A 17,995-nucleotide genomic window follows, 5' to 3' on the forward strand; every position below is an offset into this window, starting at 1 on the left:
GGCTGATCATAAAAATTTGCACAAGGTTTTGTTCCTATCAGTTGGTTTTGTTGCTGAAAGAAGTGTTTCAGCCATATGTGTGTGATATCGCATCAGGTCTTGATCACCTTGTATTACTTATGAAGGATTGAAAAGTAAAACAAAAAACTGAAAAAACATGCAAGAAATTCTTTTAGCAATGCTGCAAATTTTACAGGGGAAATAAACTACGTGCAGGATCAAACTGCAGCATCCTCGGGACCAAGTGCAGTTACCTAGGGCAGGGCTAACTATTGTTTTAGACTGGTTGTAATTGAGTGAAACATAGAAATTAGTTGAGAAAGCTCGTCATGTGAAAAGTTAATATCTGCAGTTAGCCTACTTGATTTTGTAAATGCTCTTGCAAGTATTACTGAGTCTTCAAGGGACATTTTGCAGTCAGAGATAACAAGGTGTAGAGCTGGATGAACACAGCAGGCCAAGCAGCATCAGAAGAGCAGGAAGGCTGACGTTTCGGGCCTAGACCCTTCTTCAGAAATGGGGGAGGGGAAGGGGATTCTGAAATAAATAGGGAGAGAGGGGGAGACGGATAAAGGAAAAGATAGGTATAGAGGAGAGCGACCGGTCAAAGAGGCGGGGATGGAGCCAGTAAAGGTGAGTGTAGGTGGGGAGTTGGGGAGGAGATAGGTCAGTCCAAGGAGGATGGACAGGTCAAGGGGGCGGGATGAGGTTAGTAGGTAGGAGATGGGGGTGAGGCTTGAGGTGGGAGGAAGGACAGGTTAGGGAGGCAGGGATGAGCTGGGCTGGTTTTGGGATGCGGTCAGGGGAGGGGAGATTTTGAAGCTTGTGAAGTCCACATTGATACCATTGGGCTGCAGGGTTCCCAAGCGGAATATGAGGTGCTGTTCCTGCAACCTTCGGGTGGCATCGTTGTGGCACTGCAGGAGGCCCAGGATGGACATGTCGTCTGAGGAATGGGAGGGGGAGTTGAAATGGTTCGCGACTAGGAGGTGCAGTTGTTTAGCGCGAACCGAGTGTAGGTGTTCCGCAAAGTGGTCCCCAAGCCTCCGCTTGGTTTCCCCAATGTAGAGGAGGCCACAACGGGAACAGCGGATGCAGTATACCACATTAGCAGATGTGCAGGTGAACATCTGCTTGATGTGGATAGTCTTCTTGGGGCCTGGGATGGGGGTGAGGGGGCAGGTGTAGCACTTCCTCTGGTTGCAGGGAAAAGTGCCGGGTGTGGTGGGGCTGGAGGGGAGTCTGGAGCGAACAAGGGAGTCCCGGAGAGAGTGGTCCCTCCGGAAAGCAGATAAGGGTGGGGAGGGAAAAATGTCTTTGGTGGGGTCGGATTGCAGATGGCAGAAGTGTCGGAGGATGATGCGTTGGCTCCAGAGGTTGGTGGGCTGGTATGTGAGGATGAGGGGGATTCTGTTTTGGTTGTTATTGCGGGGAGGGGGTGTGAGGGATGAGATGCGGGAGACACGGTCGAGGGCGTTCTCGACCATTGGGGGCAGGGGGGAAGTTGCGGTCCTTGATAAACGAGGACATCTGAGATGTACGGGAGTGGAATGCCTCATCCTGGGAGCAGATGCGGCGGAGGCGAAGGAATTGGAAATAGGGGATGGCATTTTTGCAGGAAGGTGGGTGGGAGGAGGTGTATTCTAGGTAGCTGTGGGAGTCGGTGGGCTTGAAATGAATATCGGTTTCCAGGTGATTGCCAGAGATGGAAATAGAGAGGTCCAGGAAGGAGAGAGAGGTATCCGAGATGGTCCAGGTGAACTTAAGGTTGGGGGTGGAAGGTGTTGGTGAAGTGGATGAACTGTTCGAGCTCCTCGTGGGAGCACGAGGCAGCGCCGATACAGTCATCAATGTAACGGAGGAAGAGGGGTTTAGGGCCAGTGTAGCTACGGAAGAGGGATTGTTCCACGTAACCTACGAAGAGGCAGGCATAGCTTGGGCCCATGCGGGTACCCATGGCCACCCCCTTTGTCTGTAGGAAGTGGGAGAAATTGAAAGAGAAGTTGATGAGGGTGAGGACGAGTTCAGCTAAGCGGATGAGGGTGTCAGTGGAGGGGGACTGGTTGGGCCTGCAGGACAGGAAGAAGCGGAAGGCCTTTAGGCCATCTGTATGGGGAATGCAGGTGTATAGGGACTGGATGTCCATGGTAAAGATGAGATGTTGGGGACCGGGGAATTGGAAGTTTTGGCGGAGGTGGAGGGCATGGGTGGTGTCATGGACGTAGGTAGGGAGTTCCTGGACCAAGGGGGAGAAAATGGAGTCTTCCTCTCTCTTTCCTCTCATCAGTTCATTTGTAAAATGCATAAAATAAGTTTGCAGTCGGTAATGTCAGCATTTTGAGAGGGTCTCTTACATTAAAAGAGTCATAAAATCACAAACTGCTTTTGTCTCCCTCCATCTTGGCTGCATCTAACTCCTCAGGTCAGACTTCATGTTTCCTCATTCTACCGGACTATGCCAACAGGCTTGCAAATCTTCCACCCCTATTTTTAAAAAAATAACATGACCCAGACATCTACAAGCCAGTCAGTTAAATTCTGTGAATAAACTTCAACAGACCATAATCTGGGACACAAAATAATTGTGAAACAAAAAGCGACAATATTTGAGTGACTCTAGGTGTAGAGTCAAAGTTAAGGAAAGGTTGAAATCCAAGAAAATAAACTAGAATCATTAAATTGGTTTTAAAATGTAAAAAACCTTTTAAACTCTAAAATTTTAATGTCTCATAAATTCAGGTTGCAAACCAATAGTGCAGGCATGATAGGGTACTTCTGTCCCATCAAATGCACTTATGGTGCAAATTTCCTTATGGAAATTCCCTGGATAGCCACATATACAGGAACCATCTCCAGAGCTGGATAAGGTTTGAGTTTGGGGTTTTGGAGTGTGAGCAGTAGCTAGAGTCACACTGGTGCATCTACAAAACTTTCATTGAAACAGTAAGGCAGGACCAGGCAGCTAATGCAGAAGTCAACTGAATACATCTCAGTCTCCAATTGGTTATCACATCAGAAAATTTGTGAAAGTATTGATTCCTCCAAGGATTACAGCAAAGGCCATGTTCATGACACCATGTATGTTTCAACTTATATGAAAGGGTAGGAAGTTGGAAAAACTGTATTGATGAGTAATTACATAGTTAGGGAACAGATAGACATCTCTTTGGCTGCAGAAGTGATTCCAGGAATGCAATTTGCCTTCTTAGCACCGGGGTCAAGGAGGTCACTGAGCAACTGCATAGCACAGTGAGACAGCTTGGCAGGGGGGGTGGTGGGTGGTCAGTGGTCAGTGACTGGCCTTGATTCAAATCAGTTCCAATCACAAAGGTACGATAAAGGATGAGGCCTTGCAGGCCGGTTTTATGGAGCTAAGAAATAAACCAGTGGGCAGAGTCTCAAGGTTGGTCATTTCCAGATTCCTCTGGATCTCACTCACTCCCTCTGGCTCCATGCATAAATTCCCACCTTTGTCCTTGAGTGAGCCTACCCTTTCCCTAGTACCTTCTTGCTCCTTGTATGTATATAAAATGCCTTGGGGTTTTCCTTAATGCTGTTTGCCAAAGACATTTCATGACCCCTTTTAGCCCTCCTAATTCCTTGTTTGAGTTCTTTCCTGCTATCCTTGTATTCGTTGAGGGCTCTGTCTATCCTCAGCTTCCTAAATCTTACATATGCCTCAGTTTAATGGCAGCAGAATAGGGCTACTGAGCCTAGGACTTGTCCGCCCTGTCTTGTTTTCTTTTCTTTTTCTTTTAAATTTTCTCTTTTTTTCTTCTTTGTACTTCAATCTTGTGAAGAGCTTGGTGTGTGGCGACAGTATCATTGGTGGTGTGGCGAGCCCAGTGGGAGAGAAGTTTGGGTTCCTGGCAACTTCTGCATCAACGAGGGTGGCCCAGCATCAATTCATGGCTGCTGCAGCGGAGGTGAGTTTGGCATCCCTATGGCATCTGCCACCAGCGCAGACTCATGGAGGTGGCAGCGGAGTCAAGTTTGGGCCCAGTATAAGAACCAATGGCATTGGTGGGGGCTACATCGGTAAGGTGGGCCTGAGCAGACTCTTGGCGTCAGCAGCAAAGTTGGGTTTGGGCCGATGCAGGACCTGGTGGTATCTGTGACATCTGCATCGGTGAGCTCCATCATGGTGGTGGCAGTGTCATGAAGGTGAGATGGTGCTGGAGAATGGTGACTCTTGTTCTTTTGGCACACTGAGGGGACCAGTGGGTGGTCTCTCCAGGCCCATGGCTGAGCACTTAACAAGAAGGACTGCAAAGTTAAACTTTATTTCTTTATTTTTCTGCCTTTATGCTCTATGTTTTAGTTTATTTTTCTGTGTTTTAAGATGGCACTGGAGAGTGTGGCACTGTATAACACTTTTCACTATATATTATAACAAAATGCATGTAATAATAAATAAATCAAATCAAATCAAATCAAATGTTTTCTTTTTGATTCAGCCCTTAATTTCTCTTGTCATCTAAGGTTCCCAAATCTTGCCATTCCTATCCTTCATTTTCACAGGAACATGCTGGTGCTGAACTCTAATCAACTAGCCTTTAAAAGATTCCTACATGCCAGATGTGGATATAACCTCAGACAGCCACCCCCAATCTATATTCCCTAGATCCTGCCTAAAATGATAGTTAGCCTTCCCCTAATTTACTACTTTCACCCAAGGATTACTCTTATCCTTATCTATAAGTAACTTAAAACAACAGAATTATAGTCGTTGCTCCTGAAATGCTCCCCCACTGAAATTTTGATCACCTGGCCAGGCACAGTACCAGGTCTACTATGGCCACTTCCCTTGTTGGACTATTTACATATTGTTTCAAAAACTATCTTGATACACCTAACAAATTTGCCCCCATCCAAGCCCCTGGCACTGAACGAGTTCCAGTCAATATAGAGGAAATTAAAATCACTTACCAAAACAACACTGTTGTTTTTACATTTTTCCATAATCTGTCCATATCTGTTCCTCTATCACCCACTGACTGTTGGGAGGCCTGTACTACAATCCCATCAAAGTGATTGCACCCTTCCTAATCCTGAGGTCTACCCATATGGCCTCACTGGATAAGCCCTCCAATGTGTCCTCCCACAGTACAGCTTTGATATTCTCCTTAATCAATAACACAACTCCCCCACCTCTTCTATGTCCCTCTCTATCATGCCTGAAACATCTAAATCCCAGAACATTAAGCTGACAGTATTATTCTTCTCTCAACCAGTCACTGTAATAGCTACAACATCATTACTATATGTACTAATACAAGCTCTAGCTTCATCTGCCTTACCTGTCATACTCCTCGCATTAAAACAGATTGAGGGCGACCTTGGGTATTTATCCTCTTGATCACCCCCAGGTTTGCACTGACTGACACTGTTCCTCCAGTATTTATCCTATGGTTCACCTCCAGGTTTGCTCTGACTGACCCCACTCCTCAGGTATTTATCGAACTGCCACTGCTGCTGTTTACGCCCAGGTTCACTTTCCTTCACTCTGTTACTGGTGCTGTTGCTGTTCGGACTGGACTGAGGGCATAATTTCTGAATAGGTGGTCACCTATTTAAAATAGGGATGGGGAGGAATTTCATCTCTCAGAGAACAATGAATCTGTGGAATTCTTCACTGCAGACAGCTGTTGAGGCTGGGTCATTAAGTATATTTAAGGCTAAAATAAATTTTTAATCCGCATGGGAATGAAAGGTAGGAAATTACAGTTGAGAATTATCAGATCAGCCATGATCTCATTGAATGGCAGAGCAGATATGATGGGCTGAATGGCCTACTTCTACTTCTATGTCTTTTGGTCTTGGCATTATTAATAGAGGTAAGTGTCCCAAAGCAAGGACACTGCTAAATATTCATCAGTCATTGAATCAGGCTCATCTTGAGTATTGTACACACATTTGGGTGTCATACTTTAGAAAAGATATCAATTACCTACAAAGGTGGAGAAAGATTTGCTAGAATTTTACCAGGGATAAGGGCATCATTTATATGGAGACATTGGAAACGGTGGAATTCTTCTTGCCTCAGAGGAATATAGGAGGATGATCGATAGAGAAGTTCAAAATCACGGGGTGTCCACTTGAAATAAAGAAACTGTTCCCATTAACGGAAATTTGAAATAAGTTTCGGCTGAGTAACTGACAAGAAATTGTTTCCTGTGGCTGAAGGGTCAGTAATCTGAGGACACAGAGTGAAGGAGATTGCAAACTAAAGGGACATGACATGAGGAAGCAAGTTGTGATCTGGAACACACTGCCTGAAAGAATGGTGAAAGGAGATTCAACTGTAACTTACAAAAGGAAATAGATAAATACTTGAAGGAAAATTTAAGAAGCTGTGGCAAAAGAGCAAGGGAATATGCAGGTGTAAAATGGGCTGAATGGTCTTAGAGTCATAGTCATGCAGCATGGAAACAGAACCTTCAGTCCAACCAGACCACACTGAACGTAATCCCAAACTAAACTAAGTCCTACCTACCTGCTCCTGGCCTATATCCCACCAAACCTTTCCTATTCATATAGCCATCCAAAGGTCTTTTAAACATTATGATGTGAAAGTGCCAGTGTTGGACTGGGGTGGACATGGTCAAAAATCACACAACACCACATTATAATCCAACAGGTTTATTTGAAAACACAAGCTTTCGGAGCCTCGCTCCTTCAGGTGTTAGTGAGAGAGGTAGTATCAGAAACAGAATTTATAAGTAAAAGATCAAAGGGTCACACAACTCATGAGGACGTTCTAAACAAACCTAAGATGCTGTTAAATCTTTAATCAGTTAGAAGGTTTTAATTGATTAAAACATTTATGTGAATCCCCAAATCCCTTTGAAGTCACTGACCTGAGAGAACGAAAGCTTTTATCAGCGTAAAGAAAAGATGACATTTTAGGTCAGACGATGCAGGTTAGGTGTGAGGCCTTGCTTAGAATCTGTTTGTGTTTTGGTTTGGAGTCGGACTGATTTTATTTCTAAAGTAGGAACATATAAAACACCACATTGATGGGCTGTCTATAAATTGTGTGGTTTTTGAATAAAATAGAATTAATTCGCAAATACAAATTCACCCCATAGATTCACGTATGTGTGTGTGCATGCGCACACGTGTGAGAGATGGTCAGTGAGAATGTGTGGGTATGTGGTGGGGGAGGTGGTGGAGAGACAGAGTATGTGTGTGTGTGAGGGACATAGAGAGACTTAACTTTTAAACGTTGTAATTGTATCCATATCCACCACTTCATCAGGAAGTTCATTCCACATGTTAACCACCCTCTGTGTAAAATATTTGCATTATATCTTTTTTAAATCTCCCTCCTCTTACCTTTAAAATGAGCCCCGAGTCCAGAAATTTCCCATCTTAGTGAAAAGACAACTACCATCAACTCTATCTATACCTCTCATTATTTTATAAACTTATATCAGGTCACCTCTCAACCTCTTACGCTCAAGTGAAAAAAATCCCCGCCCACCCAGCCTTTCCTTACAACTCAAGTCTTCTATACTCGGCAACATCCTGGTAAATCTCTTCTGAAACCTCTCAGACTTGGTAATATCCTTCTTATAACTGGGCAACCAGAACTAGACACAGTATTCCAGAAGAGGCCTCACCAATGTCCTGTACAACCTCAACATAACGTCCCAACTCCTATACTCAAAGGACTGAGCAATGAAAGCAAGCATACCAAATGCCTTTCTAATTATCCTGTCTATAAATGATGCAAGCTCTAAAGAATTATGTACCTGTACCCCGGTCCCTCTGTTCCAAAACACTACCCAAGGCCCTACCCTTGTTTATTGTACCAAAATGCAATCCCTCGCATTTATCCAGTTTGATCTCAATCTGCCATTTTTCAGCCCATCGACCCAACTGATCAAGATTGCTTTGTATTCTTAAACAACCCTCTTCACTGTCTACAATGCCACCAATTTTGGTGTCATCCGTAAACTTACTAACCATGCCTTCTATATTCTCATCCAAATAAATGACAAACAAAGCAGGACCCAGAACCGATCCCTCTGGAACACAGCTGGTCACAGGCCTCCAGTATGAAAAGCAACTCTCCACCATTACTCTCTGTCTCCTACTGATAACCCAATTATGAATCCCATGTGACCAAACTTTTCTAATTAGTCTACCATGCGGAACCTTGTCAAAGGATTTACTAAAATCCAAATAGACACAATCTACTGCTCCGCCATCATCAACCTTTTTGGCAACTTGCTCAAAAACTCAAGTTTGTGAGATATGATTTTCCTCACACAAAACCATGCTGACTATCACTAATCAATTTTTGTCTTTCTAAATATCCATAAATCCTATCTTTTCTCATCAGCTCCAACAATTTACCCACAACCAAAATCAGACTCACAGGTCTACAATTCCCCCGTTTCTCCTCACAACCTTTCTTAAACAAAGCTACAACGTTCACCCCCCTCCAGTCATCAGGCACCTCACCCGTAGTTATAGATGATGCAATGCAAGGGGTCTCGTAATTTCCTCCCTTACTTCCCACGACATTCTGGGATACATTAGATCAGGTCCCGGAGATTTATCCACTTTCATATTCTCTAAGACCTCCTGAACTTCCTCTTCTGTAATGTGAGCTGTTTTTAAAACATCAAAGTTTATTTCAATGCATTCTCTTGACTCCATTCTATAGAGTATCATTCTATGATTAGTGTAAGGAAATATACATTATCATTAATAGCATAATATCAGAATGAAGGGCTTGCTGTTTAAAAAGATATAATAGTTTATAGAAGAATACTGTAAACGTAAGAAGTAGATATATAGCTACTAGTGAGTGGATATTCCAGGGATTCTACTGCTGTTTCACCATAACATGGCACTGTGTCCCACATATCAATAGGAATCAATAATTGTAACAGATCTATCCTGTAACTTTAATTTAATCACTTTTAAATCTCCTCTTGAGTACTCAAGGCTATAACCATTTAGGCATTCAAAACCATTTTGGACTGTATGTATGTTAGATTGTGTTTGAAGAAACCGTCGCAGTTCTAGGCTGGAATTCAAATCTGCTTATGTATTGCTTAAACGTGGTAAGCCGTTTTCATTGCTTCTCCACAGTAGTCGGTTTCTGACAGTGTTATAGAAGGAGACAATGCTCACTGAAGAACTCCCTTTCTCGGGAGAACTCTTGTCCAGACTACTCAGACCTATGGCTCCAGGGATTCACCTGCTCAGTTGGTCTGGCAGCATTTGTGAAGGTAAAAACAGAATTCTGAGGAAGGGTCACTGGACCTGAAACGTTAACTCTGTTTCTTCCTTCACAGATGTTGCCAGACCTGCTGAGCTTTTCCAGCAACTTCTGTTTTTGTTCCTGATTTATAGCATGCGCAGTTCTTTTGGTTTTTATTCACCTGCTCTGTTGCCTGGTGACCCACAAATCATGAAGCCTGACAGACATCATCTTCAAGGTGAGCAATTTATGATGATGATGATGATGATGATGACGATGACATGGTAAGCCTTGGAGGTACTTTAAAACAGAGTAACAAGAATCTTGGAACAGTTACAGAAAAGAAGGCCATTTAACCTTAAGACCATAAGATATAGGAGCATAATTTGGCTATTTGACCTATCAAGTCTGTTCCACCATTCAATCATGGCTGATATGTTTCTCTACGCCATTGTCCTGTCTTCTCCCTGTAACCCTTAATCCACTTACTAATCAAGAACCTATTTATCTCTGTCTTAAGTACACCCAATGACTTGGCCTCCATAGCCTTCTGTGACAATGGGTTCCACAGATTCACCACCCTCCGCTGAAGATATTTCTCCTCATCTCAGTTCTGAAGGATTGTCCCTTCACTCTGAAGCTGTGCTTTTGGGTCCTGGTCTCTCCGGCTTGTGGAAACATCTTCTCCATGTCCACTCTATCCAAGCCTCTCGGTATTCTGTAAGTTTCAATCAGATACCCTCTCAACCTTCCAAACGCAATCGAGTACAGACACAGAGTTCTCAACCGCTCCTCCTTTGACAAGCCCTTCATCACTGGGATCATTCTTATAAACCTCCTTTGGACCCCCTCCAATGCCAGCACACCCTTCCTTAAATACAGAGCCCAAAACTGCTCACAATATTCCAAATGTGGTCTGACCAGAGCCTTATACAGCCTCAGCAGTACATCCCTGCACTTGTATTCTAGCTTTCTAAAAATGAATGCTAACGTTGCATTTGCCTTCCTAACTGCCAACTGAACCTGCATGTTAACCTTAATAGAATCCTCAACTCCTAAGTCCCTTTGTACTTCAGATTTCTGAAGCCTTCCCCCTTTAGAAAATTGTCTCTATCTCTATTCTTACTACCAAAAGGGGAGGTTGTGCCTCACTAACTTGATTGAGTTTTTGAGGAGATGATGAAGGTGATCGATTAGGGAAAAGCGGTTGATGTTGTCTACATGGACTTCAGTAAAGCCTTTGACAAGGTCCCTCATTGGCAGACTAGTACAAAAGGTGAGGTCACATGGTATCAGGGGTGAGCTGGCAAGGTGGATACAGAACTGGTTTAGTCATAGGAGACAGATGGTAGCGGTGGAAGGATGATTTTCGGAATGGAGTATTGTGACTAGTGGTGTTTCACAGGGAGCAGTGCTGGGACATCTGCTGTTCGTGATCTACTTAAATGATTTGGAGGAAAATGTAGCTGGTTTAGTTAGTAAGTTTGGGGACGATACAAAGATTGGTGGAGTTGCGGATAGTGAGCAGGATTGTCAGAGGATACAGGAGGATATAGATCAGTTGGAGGCATGGACAGAAAAGTGGCAGATGGAGTTTAATCTGGGCAAATGTGAGGTGATGCATTTTGGAAAGTCAAAGTGAAAATTATACAGTGAATGGCGGAAAGCCTTAGGAGTATTGATACGCAGAGAGATCTGGGTGTGCAGGTCCACAGATCACTGAAGGTGGCAGTGCAGTTATATGAGGTAGTAAAAAAAAGCCTATGGCATGCTTGCCTTCATTGGAAGGGATATTGTGTATAAGGATAGACAAGTTATGCTGCAGCTTTATAGAATTTTAGTTAGACCACATTTGGAATATTACATATGGTTCTGGTCACCACACTATCAGAAGGATGTGGATGCTTTGGAGAGGGTACAGAAAAGGTTTACCAGGATGTTGCCTGGTATGGGGGATTTTAGCGATGCTTGGATAGGGTAAGAAAGGTTGGATAGACTGGGTTTGTTTTCACTGGAGGTTGAGGGGGACATGATAGAAGTTTATAAGATTGTGAAAGGCATGAATAAAGTGGAAAGCATGAGGCTTTTTCCCAGGGTGGTGGGGTCAATTACTAGGGGACACAGGTTCAAGGTGCGAGGGGTGGAAGTTTAAAAGAGATGTGCAAGGTAGGTTTTTCACACAAAGGGTGGTGAGTGCCTGGAACGAGTTGCCAGAGGAGGTGGTGGAAGCAGTCAAAGTAGCAACATTCAAGAAGCATCTGGACAAATACATGAATAGGAAGGGAATAGAAGGATACGGATCCTGTAAGTGAAGACTGTTTTAATATGGAAGGGCAAAATGCGTCCATGCAGTCTTAGAGGGTCGAAGGGCCTGTTCCTGTGCTGTATTGTTCCTTGTTCTTTGTTCTTCAAAGTGCATAACTTCACATTTTCCCACATTGTATTCCATATGCCACTTCTTTGCCCACTCTCCTAGCCTGTCCAAGTACTTCTGCAACCTTCCTGCTCCCTCAACACTGCCTGTCCTTCCACCTATCTTTGTGTCATCTGCAAACTTAGAACAATGCCATCTGTTCCTTTGTTCAGACTGTTAATGTATAACATAAATAGCTGTGATTCCAACCCCTGCGGAACTCCACTAGTCACCGGCTGCCATCCTGTAAAAAAAAAACCTCTTTTTCCTTACTGTCAGCCTTCTGCTAGTCAGTCAGTCCTCTATCCATGCCAGCACCTTACCCCCAACACCATGGGGTCTTATTTTATTTAGCAGCCTCCTGAATGGCACCTAGTCAAAGACCTTCTAGAAATCCAAGAAGATCACGTCGACCAGCTCTCCTTTGTCTAACTTGCTCATTCCCTGCTCAAAGAATACTAACAGATCTTTGAGGCATGATCACCCCTTGACAAAACCATGCTGACTCAGCCCTGTTTTATCATGGACTTCCAAATACTTCACAATCTTATCCTTACCCTGACTCAAATCACACCAACAACCAAGGTTAGGTTAACCAGTCCAAAATTTCCCATCTTCTGGCTCCCCCACTTCTTAAACGGGGATGTTAAATTCACTATTTTCCAGTCCTCTGGGATCTTCCCTGACTCCAGTGATTCCTGAAAGATCACCACCAATGCCTCCACAATTTCCTCAGTCATCTCTTTCAGAACCCTGTCCATCCTGTCTGGGTGATTTATCCACCTTCAGACCATCCAGCTTCGCCAGCACCTTCTCCTTTGTATCAGTGCTAGTTCTGTGCACGATCAACTTAACTGGTTTCTCTGGCCCCCAGCATTTTCCAGTAACCCTTCAATTTTTTTCAGATGATTGCCCATTTCTCTTTTGAAAGCCACAGTTGAATCTTCCTGTACCAAACTTTTAAACAGTATATTCCAGATTTTAACCACTAGCATGCTTAGGACACTCTACGAATGGATTTTACTACTGCATTGACTGGCCTGATGAGGTCATTAAATTTCTTTACTTCTATTTCTGCATGAACTCTGTGGGGCAGCAGCGTTAAATTCAATTACTTCTTCTTTCCATTCTCCATGTGCTGTGCTTCATGGGTCTTGACAATGAGATCTCTTTCACTTAACTCCTTTAATTGGACAAACCGGATATTCTCTGGCATCTTGCACTTCTGATAGACATTGTTTTGGAAAATATGTTTTCCTGCTTTCAAAACCTGTAAATCACTATACCTGATGTTTTAAGCTTTTGAGGTATCAGATTTCCAGCCTTCAATTGGGAAACTCTGAATGACAAACATTTCCTCTGCAGGAAGTGCATTCACTTCGGTGAACAAAGCGGAGTTCTGAAAACCACAAGATTTTAATGTTGAAGAATAACCTTGTTAGTTTCCCTGCATCGTTTTCCTTCTAGTCAAGTATGTTAGCGCTTGTCCACTACACATTACCACTACAACACCATCTGCCCAGAGAAATTAGCTAAAGAAGCAATGCAAGGTGAGAACAATTTTTATACAGTGAGGTGATTAAATTCTGAAATGCACTGTCTGACAGCATTGTTTAATTTGATTTTCAAAAGCTCCAATCTGAAGAGAAAAAATACAATAATATGGGGAAAATAAGGTAGAGTGATACAGGGCAAATTGCTCTTGCAGAGAGCTAGCACTGGTGCAATGGGCCAAATGGCTTTGTTTTGTGTTGGAACTATTCAATGATTCAAATACAGGGGCTTCTGGTACATTTTTTGGGACTGGAAGCCCTTGATGATGTTTGTCATGTCTGATGTATGCTAAATTTTTGCCTGCTGACAGTAGTCACCCTAGATTCAGTCCAGGAGTGTGGAGGTTAATTTTCTGTACCCCATATGTCAATATGAATAAGCAGGAGCTGGGTCTGAATGGTTTATCCAATCCACAAGCACAGCATTGACTGGTTATCTGGCCTATTTCTACATTTAATTCAAATGCTAAATGCTGCAAAGTGATAGAAAGAATTGGCATCTATGAGCAATCAAGCAGCACCTACTCAGCAAATAATCTGATTACCAATCCTCAGTCTGGGTTCCGAGAGATCTTCTCATCTCCAAATCTCATTTCAACCTAGAAAAACAGTTGGTTTCCAAAGTTGTGGTGAAAATCTGTAACAAAGCAATTTCCAATGAATGTGGTACCAAGAAACCTTGATATGACTGACGTCAATCAAAGTCAAAGCTGGGTGGTGGTGGGGGAATCTTTCTCTTTGGTCATCTATGTAAAACAAAGGAAAATGGTTGTGATTATTGGAACTAATAATCTGAGACATTAAATATTACTCCAGAAGTATCATTGATCTATTTATCTTCAGCTGCTTTATCAATGACCTTGCCTCCATCCAAAAATTAAAGTACAATTGTTCACAGCTGATTGTAGTATTTAGCTCAATTCACAATTCCACTGCCAAAAGGCAGCAGTCTATATCTACATGCTAGGATCATCTGGGACCTGGGCAGCATTCACACTTAAGCTGATACACACAAGGAACATTTGCACTACACAAGTACCAGACAATGAACATCACCACCAAGTGGCAGTGTTTGCACATTCCCTTGACTCACTTCCTGGTTTCCCAAAGATCTGTTGCCACTTACACACCCCACCAGGAATATAGCAGAACACTCTCCAATTGCCTAGTTTGATTCAGTTACAGCAACAGTCAAGAAACTCGTCACTGGCTAGAACAAATTAGTGTGCTTGATTGGCACCTCATTAGCAGACTTAAACATCCACTCCTTCCACTATCACATACCATGCTGCAGCATGAGCTATCCATGGGATCCACTACAACAACCCATCAAGGCTTTTTCGTATCATTTCACAGCGTGTAATGTACACCACCTAGAAAGAGTGCATGGGACAACCATCCTTTCCAAGTTGCACGCTATCCCAGCACCAATCTTTCAGAAAAATAAAAGTAAAATACTGTGGATGCTGGAGATAGGAAATGTCAGAGAAGCTCAGCAACCCTGCCAGTATGTGGGGATAAAGAAACAGAGTTAACATTTTGAGTCCAATATAACTCTTCTTTGGAACCATGCTTTTATTATTGCTATAACAAAATGATTGAATTGCCCTACCTAACAGCATGGTAAGAATACCTTTACTATTCAGACTGCAGAAGGTCAAGAATAAAGCCCTCCACCACCTCCACATGGATAGGTAGGGATGGAAAAGGAACATTGGTGTTGAAAGTATCCTAAGAATGATAGCATTTAGAGACCTTGGACTGCAGCTTCATAGTTCCTTGAAAGTGGAGTTGCAGATAGATAGGATAGTGAAGTAGGTGTTTGGTATGCTTGCCTTTATTGGTCAGTGCATTGAGTACAGGAGTTGGGACATCATGTTGCAGCTGTACAGGACGTTGGTGAGGTCACAATTGGAATATTGTGTGAAATTCTGGTCTCCCAGCTGTAGGAAAGATGTTGTGAAATTTGAAAGGGTCCAGAAGTGTCCCTATATGATTGATCGCAAGCCTAGAATTTCCTAGCCTGAGGGGCAGGCTGGAGTTGCTGTTGAGCATCAGGGACGGTGAGAGTTTCCTGGATCATACTTTCCAGGAGGTTGTCACACCACAGGCAGTAAGAATTTAAAATTGTGGATGAGTTACCGTCGGGAAGAGGAGGAAGTACAGGAGTCTGGGGGTGTATGTCATTCTCAAAATGGATCTCAACATTAGACTCTATGACTCTATATCTAACTCTATGAGTCTATAAGTTTAGGCATTTTATATGTGTTGCCATTTGTAATTTCTGTTACTCTATGATATCAAAGTGAAACTTCATAGAGGTCAATTATGTGTTTCTTTCACAGAACAGTTTCCATGCAGAAGATGCAAAAGGTATCTTATCTCAAATATGTATCTGTGAATCAATCATAAGTGAGGGCAAAAAGTATCTTATCTCAGCACACGTCTGTGATTTAAATGTGAGCAAGATGAGCTTACTGCATGATTTCCTTTATCGTTCTAAAGCAAATTGCTCAGGTCCCTGAATTCCCAGCATTGCAGTGTATTTTTTTTAGATTGTGCTCAACAAATAATCTTAGAGATCTGTGAACAGCATTATGTGTCAACATATAACCGGACTTGGAATTTTTCTGCATGTAGAATTGTTCTGATCTGTGTTTCAGTTTCACTCAAAAGATCATTATAAACATCTATTTAGCAAATTGACATTACTGACATGACCGCAGAATATTACGTTAGGCACTAACCTTCCATGTTAGTAAGTATGACACCAGGTTATAGTTCAACAGGTTTATTTGAAAACCCATGCTTTCAGGGCCTTGCTCCTTCTTCAGGCTTTAAAAGCTTCTGTTTTCAACTAAACCTGTTGGACTATAACCTGGTGTCGTGTGATTTCTGACCTTGTCCACCCCAGTCCAACACCGGCATGTCCATATCATTAGTAAGAACGAATCAAAGTTTCTGTGTGAAGAATTATCTTCTTAGCAATTTATTTCTGAACCCACATCATTCTGAAAATTCACTGAACATTTGATGTACTCCACAACAGAGACTCACTACTTGCAATTTATGGGCTTTGTGGGGCTTCACAGGAGACTTGTTCCTTGAGGGGCCATGTGTTTAGGTAAGTGTCTCTATATGATTGATCTCAAGCCTAGAATTTCCTAGCCTGAAGGGCAGGCTGAAGTCACTGTGAAGCATCAGGGAGGGTGAGAGTTCCCTAGGTCATACTTTCCAGGAATTTGTTACACCACAGGCAGTCCGATTTTAAGATTGTGGATGGGTTACCATCCGGAAGATTAGGAAGTACAGGAGTCTGGGGGTGTATGTCATTCTCAAACTGGATCTCAACATTAGAGAGGACTGGGACTGATGACAGACTGAAAGAGTGCAATCCAAACCTTGGTACCAATGGATAGGCATTGCACAGGAGGTAACAGCAAAGAGTAGCAATGTGCTCATCATTGGCTTGGGGATAGGCCGGCATTTTTGTAACCATGAACAAAAACAAAGTTGCTGGAAAAGCTCAGCAGGTCTGGCAGCATCTGTGGAGAGGAAACGGAGTTAACGTTTCGGGTCCGGTGACCCTTCCTCAGAACCGGTCCCGAAACGTTAACTCTGTTTTCTCCTCCACAGATGTGCCAGACCTGCTAAGCTTTTTCAGCAACTTTGTTTTTGTTCCTGATTTACAGCATCCGCAGTTCTTTTGAGTTTTTATTTTTGTAACCATCTTTGTGGGTCCCACATGAAATGTTGCCTCCCTAGTGCAAGGTTAAGGCACCCCATAAATAGTGCAACATTTTCTACAGGGACGAAGGAAAGAAGTAGAAATAACAGTACACATTGATATCAACAATTTGGAGAGTGCAGGTATTGAGGTCGTGTGAAGCAAAGGAAGAAGTGAATGAGTAGAATCACAAAGGCAACTACCTCCCAGATCATTCCCAGTGCCATGCACTGGTGAGATTGCAAATAGCAACATAGAATGGATCAATGTTTAGTTTTAGATAAGGTGTAGGAGGGAGAGCTTCCAATTCTAGGTCAATGGGATCCTTTTGAGTGCAGTAGACACCTATTTAAAGTGGACAAGTTACAACTCCAAGACATCTCTGCAGGAGTTCCTCAGGATTATCTCCTAGGCTTAAGCATCTTCATCAGTGATCTTCCCTCCATCATAAGATTACGAGTGGGGATGTTAGCCGATGATTGCACAATGTTCAGTACTATTCATGACTCAACAGATTGTGAAGCAGTCCATGTTCAAATGCATCAAACTTGGACAATATCCAGGCTTCAGCTGAAAAGCAGTGAGTGGACATTGTGCCATACAAATGCTAGGCCATCACCATCTCCAATAAGGGGCAACCTAACCACTGCTCCTTGACATTCATTGGCATTACCATTACTGAATCTCACAGTATCAGTATTCAATGGGTGGGGGGCTACCACTGACCAGAAAGTGAATTGGACTTGCCATATAAATACAATGTCTACAGAAAGCAGGTCAGAGGCTAAGAATATTGCAGCGAGTAACTCACTTTCTGACACCCCCAAAACCTGTTCACTATCTAAAAAGGCACAAATCAGGAGTGTGATGGAATACATCTGACTTGCCTGGATGGGTGCAGCTCCAACAACACTCAAGTGGTTTGACACTATCCAGGGCAAAGCGGACCGCTTGATTGGTGCCACATTCGTCTATTCCCTTCATCACCAGCGCTCAGAAGCAGCAGTATGTATCATCTACAAGATGCACTGCAGAAATTCACCAAAGATCCTTAGGCACCTTATAAACCAATGACCATTTCC

Source organism: Rhincodon typus, chromosome 6, assembly GCF_021869965.1.
Source record: "Rhincodon typus isolate 14 chromosome 6, sRhiTyp1.1, whole genome shotgun sequence".
NCBI classification, from domain to species: Eukaryota; Metazoa; Chordata; class Chondrichthyes; order Orectolobiformes; family Rhincodontidae; genus Rhincodon; species Rhincodon typus.